Genomic DNA, 10105 nt, shown 5'->3' on the forward strand with positions numbered 1-10105 from the left:
GAGAAAGGAACACAGGCAAGGGGGAGCGGGAGAGGAAGAAGCAGGCTCCCGGCGGAGGAGCCTGATGTGGGGCTCGATCCCAGAACACTGGGATCACACCCTGAGCCAAAGGCAGATGCTTAATGACTGAGCCACCCAGGCGCCCCTCAAGGTACACTGTCTTGAGCAGTCCAGTGCAAAACTCTGCCACCAGGTTGGCAATGAAAGCATCTTTAGTCTCCCCAGAGTGATGGGAACCCCTGACATTCCTCCCATCGGTCTGGAGCAGCTTGCATTCTGGAATAGACTAGGTCACAGTGCCAACCTGCTTCACTCTAAGCAGGAGGGAGTTGCATGATTCCTAATCCATAGCCTTGGCAATTCATTTCAGCTTTGTCATCGAGATCGTGTCCTGTCCGGACACCTACACTAGCAGTGAACTTCACCCAAGCTTCCCAGTCATCCTGCTCAAAGGGGTTTTTGACAGATGCTACCAGTCCTTGATGGGGAACTTGTACAGGGCCCCCTCTGGCAGGGAAGATGCACCTGCTAAGGTCATCAGGAGACTTAAGGTCCAGGTCATTCTTCCCAGACCTGAAGAACTCAGAGATAGCCACACCCAAGCCAATGACAACTGTGTCTGTGTGTCTGGCTTTCCCAACTGAGGCTAGAGGCTCTGAGGCTTCTTTAATCTCCAGGACATTAGGAGCAAGGCTCTCTTCATTCCCCTCACTGGTAGCGGCTTATTTCTCCTTAATAATATTCTCCGAGGTTGTGGTAAACCTCCACTCCAAGGCACACAGCTTCCCGGAAGTTTGCTGCACAGGCGAGGGAGGGCCATCAACCTTCATATTGTCACCTCGTTGCCAGTGTGAGAACTACCAATGACCACATTAAAACTGCAACTCGCGGGGCGCCTGTCTGGCTGAGTCAGTAGAACACTAGACTCGATCTAGGGTGGTGAGTTCAAGCCCATGCGGGCCATAGAGACTACTGTAAAACAAACCAACAAACTGCAACTCACACGGTGACTTCAGAAGTGCCAATTAAGTCGGCAATGGGACAACACAGGGAGCCCCCTTCTGAGCCGCTCCAGCTGCACACACAGCAAGGGACACCCTACTGTGGCACCTGTACCAAATTTATATTTAGTATCAGTGCCATCCATCTCTATCATCAGTTTGTCAACCTTCTCCTATTTCATAAAGGTCAGCGTCCTGTTACCTGGGGCAGGCCCAGTGGTTTCACTGATGTGTTCAACAGTCTTTGAGACATCTTTACATATATATTGAATCCTGTCATTGTCCAGGGGCTCTGAGGCCTCAAAGACACCCCCTGAGGCACTTCTGGGCTTGGCAGGTGTGAAGCACCTTTTGAGAGTAAGGCAGCTGCCTCAGCGGTGGGATTCCCACGTAGCTGAAGGTCCACCTGGCACAGAGTCTGAAAGAGCCACAATGAATTTCTTGCTGCCCAAGAATAGGACAGAGAGCGCTGCAGGCCCAGCTGGGAGTGCTGACCCCACAAGCCCAAGTGCTTCTCCTCCGCTCCTGAGCTGTTCTCTAGATCGTCCTTCAGATGCCAGGACCTGACACCTGGCCCCTCATCCAGGTGCCAGAAGACAGCAAGTTCCAAGGGGAAGGGACTCTGGATGCATCACCTGGGGCCACCCCCTGCTCTCTATGGGTGAGGAATCAGAGGCCCACAGGCCAAAGTTCATGCCTAAGTGCATCCAAGAAACCCAAGTTCACCCAGCTTCAGCTGCCTGGACCCCTGTGCTCTTTGCATCGCCTCCCTTCCATCTCCACAATGGCCATGGCTGAATTCTGCAGCAGGAAACTAACCCCGGGTCCACAGATTCCATCCCTCTGAATTTAGTATTTCTTTGCTTCCCCCAAGGCAGAGATCTTCCTGCCACCTATCAAACTTGCAGGATAAATATTCTCTTTTATGCAGAAAAACAGGTATGGAAGGAGAGGGGGGATGTCATCTCAACATGGAAAAATGGAAAGTAGTTTCAGGAAGGGCTACTAATGGGGCAGAGCGCAACCACGTGCGGGTGCCCCCGATGCTCGAAGCGGGAAGGAGTGTCAGCTCATGGAGGTAGCATCTGACCGTGGTCTCCAGAAATGCATCCACCAACCCTCCAAGGACGCATAAAAGGAAACGGCATTACAGGCAAACTTCCAAAAGAAGCAACAGAATGGGAACAGGAACTTGAAACATCTTTTATGGCTTTTAGTCACTCTGTGGTAATATAAAAAAGACAAGGGAAGTGTTCCAAACGCAGATCCCTTTTAATTTGTTACAACATTGGCCTTCGCAAGTTGTTGTGACTTGCTCCCCTTTTCTCCCTCTGCCACCTGTGATGTGGAGGACAGGATGAGCGCTGCTGTTGGTTGTAACATTGTAACACCTAGCTCCCTGGACATTTTCTGCGAGCAGTGAAAGCCAGCGCTCGCAGCCCGGCCAGCGTGGCGGGGTTCGTTCACGTTTGTCTGAGTGGGCCACACCATCGTGACGGCATCCGCGTGGCACCCTGCCTCTACTCTTACTAAAGGTTTAAACTCTAAAAAGATGCGGGTGTTGGTTTTTGGGGAAGGACGGATTCGTGTTTGTTTCTGAAACAGCAAGGGTCGGAGAAGAGGAACCCCAGGAAGAAAGGAGGCAAACAGCCCCAATTTCTGCGATGAAGACGGAAGAAACAAACGGGTGAACAGGCAGAGAGCCTGGCAGAGAGGTGGGCACGGGTGGGCAGGGCCACCGTAGCTCCACAGCCCTCACGGAGGTGGGCGGAGCGAGGGAGAAGGTAAGCCTGCAAACCGGAATCTGCGCGGGAGCAACACTCTCCCCTCCGCCTGGGGACGGAGAAATCCCTCTGTCGGCATTCAGGCGGCTCGTTCAAGTCACTGAACACATATTTAAGAAGCATCAACAATAGGCCACGATTATTCCTTGCATGACCACAAAGAGATTTTCTCTCAAAGCATCTGTATTTTATTGTGAGCTGGAGTGAATGCTCATTTTTTTCTTCATTTCCTTCCAGCTCAAAGGAGCATGCAGGCAATGTCTCCTCGATGCCCTGGCCACCATAATTTCCCCCAAAAGTGCACTCGGCGCATTACAGGATGCTACTGTGGTCTTGTCTAAGCTGTAACGCACGATGTCAGTGTGGTTTCGTCTTGGCTGTCCCGGCTGTTTTGCTTTCTTGCTGGGGACCTTGGCCCTGACTACCTAAGTGTCCAATTAACCTCTAACACCGTCTTGCTTCCCTGCCTCTAAACAGTCTCCTTCTTCCTGCCTCCAGCCCTACATTTTCATTTCTGCATCTCCATGTCTACCTCCAAGGCAAAGGCCCTTCACCCCAGCCCACACTTCCCCAGTCTTCTTCCATTCCAACCCCATTTCTGTCCATATGCCACAGGCCAGTGACCTTGCCTCCCTGGTCCTTCTCCCTCTGGTTTCTCAGCAGCCTGTTCTGGCTGTAGCCGCAGCACCTCAAGGTGTCTCACCATCATGCCCGACAGCCTCCCCACTTCCCCAGCCCCGTGTGCAATGTCCTAGCCTGTCTTTGTCTCCTCTCCCACTTCCACCAGCTCTGCTTTCTATCCTCACATGGAGTCTGGGCCCTTCAGCCTTTCCCACTTCTCCCAAACCACCGTCCTCTTGCAAGCCACACTGGCCTCCCTGCTTCTAGCACAAACCCTATGCTTCCTGCCTTCCTGGGCACACAGCTACATCCGGTCTCCTGGTTCTCCTCGCATGTAGGAACAGTGCGGTGACTGGGTGGTCAGCAAGAAAGTGTGAGTGGGAACGAGCCGGGCTGCCCCGGGCCTTGCCAGGAAGCACACACCGCTCTGCCCTGCAGATTCCTCTCACAGCTAGCTGGGCTGTGAAGCTTACAATCTTAGATCAGGGGCAGATGTCCACTTGGAAAAAAATGACAGACAAAATGGATAATACGCTGCTGGAATTTGTTGTGTGTTTTATCCTGTGCAATACAAACAGCACCGAAAGTGCTCATGCTGGTTGAGAAGCAGGGTCAAGGGGGTGTCACAAAGAATGAATTAGGGACAGGGGCTGCGGTGTTCAGCAGGGACAAGTAAGGACAGGAAAAGACAGGCAGGCTCCCACACTCCAGGTCTCAGAGTACCAGAGAGTCTGGCAACTCTAAAATCTTTTTATTTTTTTTAATTTTTTTTATAAGATCTATTTATTTACTAGAGAGAGAGCAAGCAAGCACAGGGTGAGGGGTGGAGGGAGAGGGAGAGAGAAACCCAAGCAGGCTCTGTGCTGAGTGTGCAACATGAGGCTCGATCCCAGGACCCTGAGATCAGGACCCAAAATGAAATCAAGAGTCGGATGCTCGGGGCACCTGGGTGGCTCAGTCGGTTAAGCAGCTGCCTTCAGCTCAGGTCATGATCTCAGGGTCCTGGGATCAACCCCGCATCGGGCTCCCTGCTCAGCGGGCAGTCTGCTTCTCCCTCTTCCTCTGCTGCTCCCCCTGCTTCTGCTCTCACTCGTGCTTTCTCTCTCAAATAAATAAATAAAATCTTTAAAAAAAAAAAAAAAGAGTTGGATGCTCAACCAACTGTGCCACCCAGGTGCCCCCAAAATAAAATCTTTAAAAAAGAAAAAAAAAAAGGCCATGCAGCAGAGCAGCAAAAGGGAGTAGAGAACCAGCAAGAAGTGCTGAGTGGGAGCCGGACACGGGCAGACTCAGATTCAATACCTGTCGGAGAACACAGGAACGGGAGGGCAGACTGGGAAGAGGAGGTGGAATGAGGTTACAAAGAATGTGAAATGCAGAGTAAGGCTCCCCGCCTCACCTCAAGTAAAATAAGAAAACATGGTGAGACCAAGAGCAGGGGAGTCCTGATGGAAAACGTTCTGCGATTACTCCGTGCTGGTGTGCGGCAACGACAGGTGGGCAGATCGGAATCCACGCGAACACACTGGTTAGGAACCTGGCCCTCCCTCACCGTCCACGAGGCACCAGCCCTCAGTGTACCTGCACATCATATGCTCTTGGCAGATACCTTCCTCCTAGGACATATGGTGAGGAAGGCACTCGGCCACACTCACTGTCTCGCTAGAGGGCAGAGGCCGATCAGAAACCATGCCTGAACTGTCCAAGCCCAGCTCCCCGAAAAACACTCAGGCCCCGGGGGCAGCTCACCCCAGGGAAATGGACAGCTGCATTCCCGCGCAGGCATCACAGGAAGTTCTGCGGCCAAGACTGAGGCTCATCGAAGCCCAGAGAACCCACCAGACTGGAGAGGGAACCCACGTGTGGGCTGGGACGATGCAAGGCTCCTGGAGATCATGTCATTCACTATCAATATTAGCACATCAGACCCGGGGAAGTACTAGCACAAGAAAGGAAGAAACCTCAAGTAGACAACTGACCCTGGCCTGCAGATCCCACTGCTTCCATCTACTAGAAGACACCATGGATGACAGCAGCGGTGTGCTGGATGACACTCATTCTGCCTGTTAGCATCCCATCCAAAAGCCTTCTCATGCACTCGTCTCATCTTATACTCCCAAGAATGCTGGACGGGTGCCATCGTCACTAACATTTGACACATCAAGAAACTGGGAGTAAAGCATGGCAAAACTGAGATTTAAACTTTGCTTTTCTCGGGGCGCCTGGGTGGCTCAGTCGGTTAAGCATCTGACTTCAGCTCAGATCGTGATTTCAGGGTCCTAGGATCGAGCCCCATGTCAGGCTCCCTGCTCAGCGGGAATTCTGCTTGTCCTTCTCCCTCTGCTCCTCTCTCTTGCACACGCTATCTCTAAAATAAATAAATAAAACTTAAAAAAAAAAATAACCAACCTTAACAGTGTAGTCACACAAGGAGGGTTTGTGCCTTGTGGTTCTAACAACAATTTCAAAAAGTGACCCAGAAATTTCCTTCAAGATGGGAATTTTAGAAATTGATCATTTGCTGATGAGCCCACCAAGCCCTGATATTTGTACTGCTGTATGACAGCAATATGCCTAACATCTCCCTGAACTTATAACCCTTCTTACGGGGCTTGAAGAAAAAACAACCGTTATTTTTAATTATACCATAAAGTCTGATTCATAATACTCATATCCTCAGATAAGCCACATGAAGACGACTGGCCTCCGTCCACATGCCACCCACTCACGTGTGCTTTAAACTATTACATGACAAACTCACTTCACATGCTCAGATCTTTTACCAAATAGCAGGATACAAGAGTCAAAACTGGCTCCCCCACAAAAGGGAAAGAAGGTCTTGTTTTCCTAAAATAGGATTAAAGCACTCAACACTATCTAAAGCCCCGACTGAATTTATCATGTTATAAAAATGTAGCTTTGTCATTGCCCTGGGAAAAAGAAGAAGAGTCAGCCTGCAGAATCCATGCCCCCTTCCTCTGCACAGTCAACTTGGGTGCCAGGTGTAGCCCCCTCAGCCCCCCACACCCCTGCACTTCCACTAGTGCATATGTTGAGACCTTCAAAGAAAGATAAAGATGCACCGATTAGTTCCTGGCCATAAACCTTATTGATGAGGCCCTTGAATGGGGTGGGAGGAGGAGTCACTTCCCTCTTTAGCAGGGAGTCTGGGTCAGGCGGAAGGGTGCAAGCCCCTGGGCTGATTGCAGGTTAAGGCACAGGCTAAGCACTGGCAGTTTTTGACGCGTCCACCAAGCATGCACACTTGCGTTAGCAACTCCCGTTTCTTCTCCTGGACCCACCTGGATTTCCACCCCCATAACACAGTAGGTCCTCCCTCACTGAAGGCCTCATTACACTTAGTCTACCCAAAATGACAAAAAGAAATAGTACCAAAAAAAAAAAAAAAAAGGGGGGNAAAAGAGGGGTGCCTGGGTGGTCGGTTAAGCGTCTGCCTTCGGCTCAGGTCATGATCTCAGGGTTCTAGGATCGAGCCCCGCGTCAGGCTCTATGCTCAGCTGGGAATCTGCTTCTTCCTCTCATTCTCCCTCTGTGCTCTCTTTCTCTCGCAAATATATAAATAAAATTTTAAAAGAAGAAAGAGAGAGAGAGAAGGAGGGAGAGAGGGAGGAAGGGAGAGGGGAGGGAGGGAGGGAGGGAGGGAAACGAAGAACTGATTGATCTCCTCCAGGCATAAGAAAAGAAAATCCTAAATCAAGTACTATCACACCAAATCCAAGTGCACCAAAGGAAGCCAACAGAACACTTAAAGAAGAATGTACCCACGGAATACAAAGTTGGTTGAAGATAAAGAAAATCCACTCACTCAGTATACCTACTAGTAGGTCAAACACGAAAAACCATACCATCACCTCACTGGGTAATGAAAAGGCACTGGATCAAATTCAAAACCCATCCCTGATAAAACATCAGAAACTAAGATTAGAAGGAAACTTCTTTATCATTGTAAAAGTTACTTATTTCAAACCAAGGCCAATCCCTTCTCTTCCACTAATCTGGGCACCCAGAAGCAGGCTGAACTGTCGTGGTGAAGACAAATCCCCCCACCCCCCTCAACTCCCACCCCACAGCCAGTCCCACCCTTCCTCAACCTTGCCAGCAGCACAGGTATCCTTGGTGAAACTTATCATCCCTTTTTTTCCCCTTCCTCTCAGAAACATCAAGGATACATTTCTTTTGACCAAGAGCAGAACTTGTTGGTTTTTCTCTGAATGAAAATGGCTCTATTCAACCCTCATAGCACTACTGGACCCAATGGTCTCTCCTAGTCATTGCCTTGACTGTCAAAAGGAGAGAGGCCCATTGAACTGATGGAAAAAAGAAATGCAGGGCCACCAGTACTAAAAAGAAGGGCCCAAAGTATAACAGGAAAAACAGAGCCAAAAAGATGAAAAGAGAGTGGAGGGGAAAATACAGTGAACTCCACAAAGCACCATAAAAGCAATTATTGTACCCAAAAAAACAAATAATCCAGTCAAGAAATAGGAAGAAGACATGAACGGACACTTCTCCAAAGAAGATATATAAATGGCCAACAGGCACATGAAAAAATGCTCATCACTTGTCATCAGGGAAATTCAAATCAAAACCACAACGAGATACCACCTTACACCAGTTAGAATGGCTAAAATTAACAAGAGATGGGACGACAAATTTTGGCAAGGATGTGGACAAAGGGGAGCCCTCTTACACTATTGGTGGGAATGCAGGTTGGTACAGTCACTCTGGAAAATGGTATGGAGTTTCCTCAAGAAGTTAAAAATAAAGATACCCTATGACCCAGCAATTGCACTACTGGGTATTTACCCCAAAGATACAGACCTAGTGAAGAGAAGGGGCAACTGCACCCCAATGTTCATAGCAGCATTGTCCACAACAGCCAAACTATGGAAGGAACTGAGATGCCCTTCAACAGATGACTGGATTAAGAAGATGTGGTCCATATATACAATGGACTATTTACTCAGCTATCAGAAAAGATGAATACCTACCATTTACATCGACATGGATGGAACTGGAGGGGATTATGCTAAATGAAATAAGTCAAGCAAAGAAAGACAATTATCATATGGTTTCACTCATATGTGGAATATAAGAAATAGCACAGAAGATCATAAGGGAAGGGAGGGAAAACTGAATGGTAAGAAATCAGAGAGGGAGACAAACCATGACAGACTCATGACTCTACGAAACAAACTGAGGGTTGTGGAAGGGGAGATGGGTGAGAGGATGGGGTAACTGGGTGATGGGCATTAAGGAGGGCATGTGATGTGATGAGCACTGTACATGAAACTAATGAATCATTGAACACTACATCAGAAACTAATGATGTTCTATGTGTTGGCTAACTGAACTTAAATTTAAAAAGTAAAATTTAAAAAATAAACATAAAAAAATTAAAAAGATCCCGGGGGCGGGGGGGGGGAACAGTTATTATAAGACATCTTGAAACTGCAGCATTTCCCCAATTTGCTAATTTTAACTCCCTGCTTCTTCCCTGTCACCAGCAGTAAAAACAGAAATCGAGTGACACGAGGAGCTGTACTGTGTCATGCCAAGGGACACTAGAGGGAACAAATACCATTTGGGATAAGAATGGCCGCTGGAATAGAAGGGAGAAGAAACTGGCAGGACCAAAGATGCTGGGAAGAAAGGAGGGGTGGGTTTGGAGACCCAGAGAGGGTAAAGTCAGATGTTTTTCTCAGGCAGAGATCCAAACCCTGAACTCTGGGCCCCTGGTCCCCATCAGCCACCATGCCCCCAGAGCTGGGGGACCCCAATCTCACCACCAGCCCTGCACCAGGACCTCCTGGGTGCAAGCCCTGGCCTTGGAACACATTTCTCGGAAGAAATAAGCTGGGACCAACCAGCATGCATAACCTCATTTCAGCAAGAAGAGCCCTTCCCAGGTCCAAACACTAACTAAGAAGGTCTCCAAATCTGGCCCACTGGGAATTTGGGCCTGCCTGCCTCCTGCTTGCCCTGACAAATTCCTTTCTCATTTTATTTTATTTTTTTTAAATATTTTATTTATTTATTCGGCAGAGATAGAGACAGCCAGCGAGAGAGGGAACACAAGCAGGGGGAGTGGGAGAGGAAGAGGCACTCATAGCGGAGGAGCCTGATGTGGGGCTCGATCCCAGAATGCCGGGATCACGCCCTGAGCCGAAGGCAGACGCTTAACCGCTGTGCCACCCAGGCGCCCCTCCTTTCTCATTTTAAAGTGAATCCACTCACTTGATGACTTTTAAATAGGCACTTAAGTCTTTAAAAAAAAAAAAATGTGTGCAGAGTTTCAAAATGCCAGTTCTACTTTGTGGTCAAATCTCCTTAGGTGTCAGAAACCCAAACAGGGTGAGGGGGATCATACAGGAAATGAAAGTGACTTTCCCCCTGCTCTCCTTACCCAATACAAACTTGGACCCTTGTGGCATATCATTTCCCTTGATGCATAAAATCATTTCCATAAAATCATGGAATTGCAGACCCTCAGAGCTAGAAATGTCATAAAATGAGCTGACCTGACTAGCTCATTTCAGAGATGAAAACATGAGAAAACAAGAGTAAGTGACCTGAAACAAGGAGCCCGGTCTACAAGAAAGAGGTCAGAAGGGGTGCTGCAATAGCAAATGCCCATATGGGGGATGCCTGGCAATCCCTAAGCCATCCCAGACTCAG

This window comes from Ailuropoda melanoleuca, chromosome 1 (assembly GCF_002007445.2).
Source record: "Ailuropoda melanoleuca isolate Jingjing chromosome 1, ASM200744v2, whole genome shotgun sequence".
NCBI classification, from domain to species: Eukaryota; Metazoa; Chordata; class Mammalia; order Carnivora; family Ursidae; genus Ailuropoda; species Ailuropoda melanoleuca.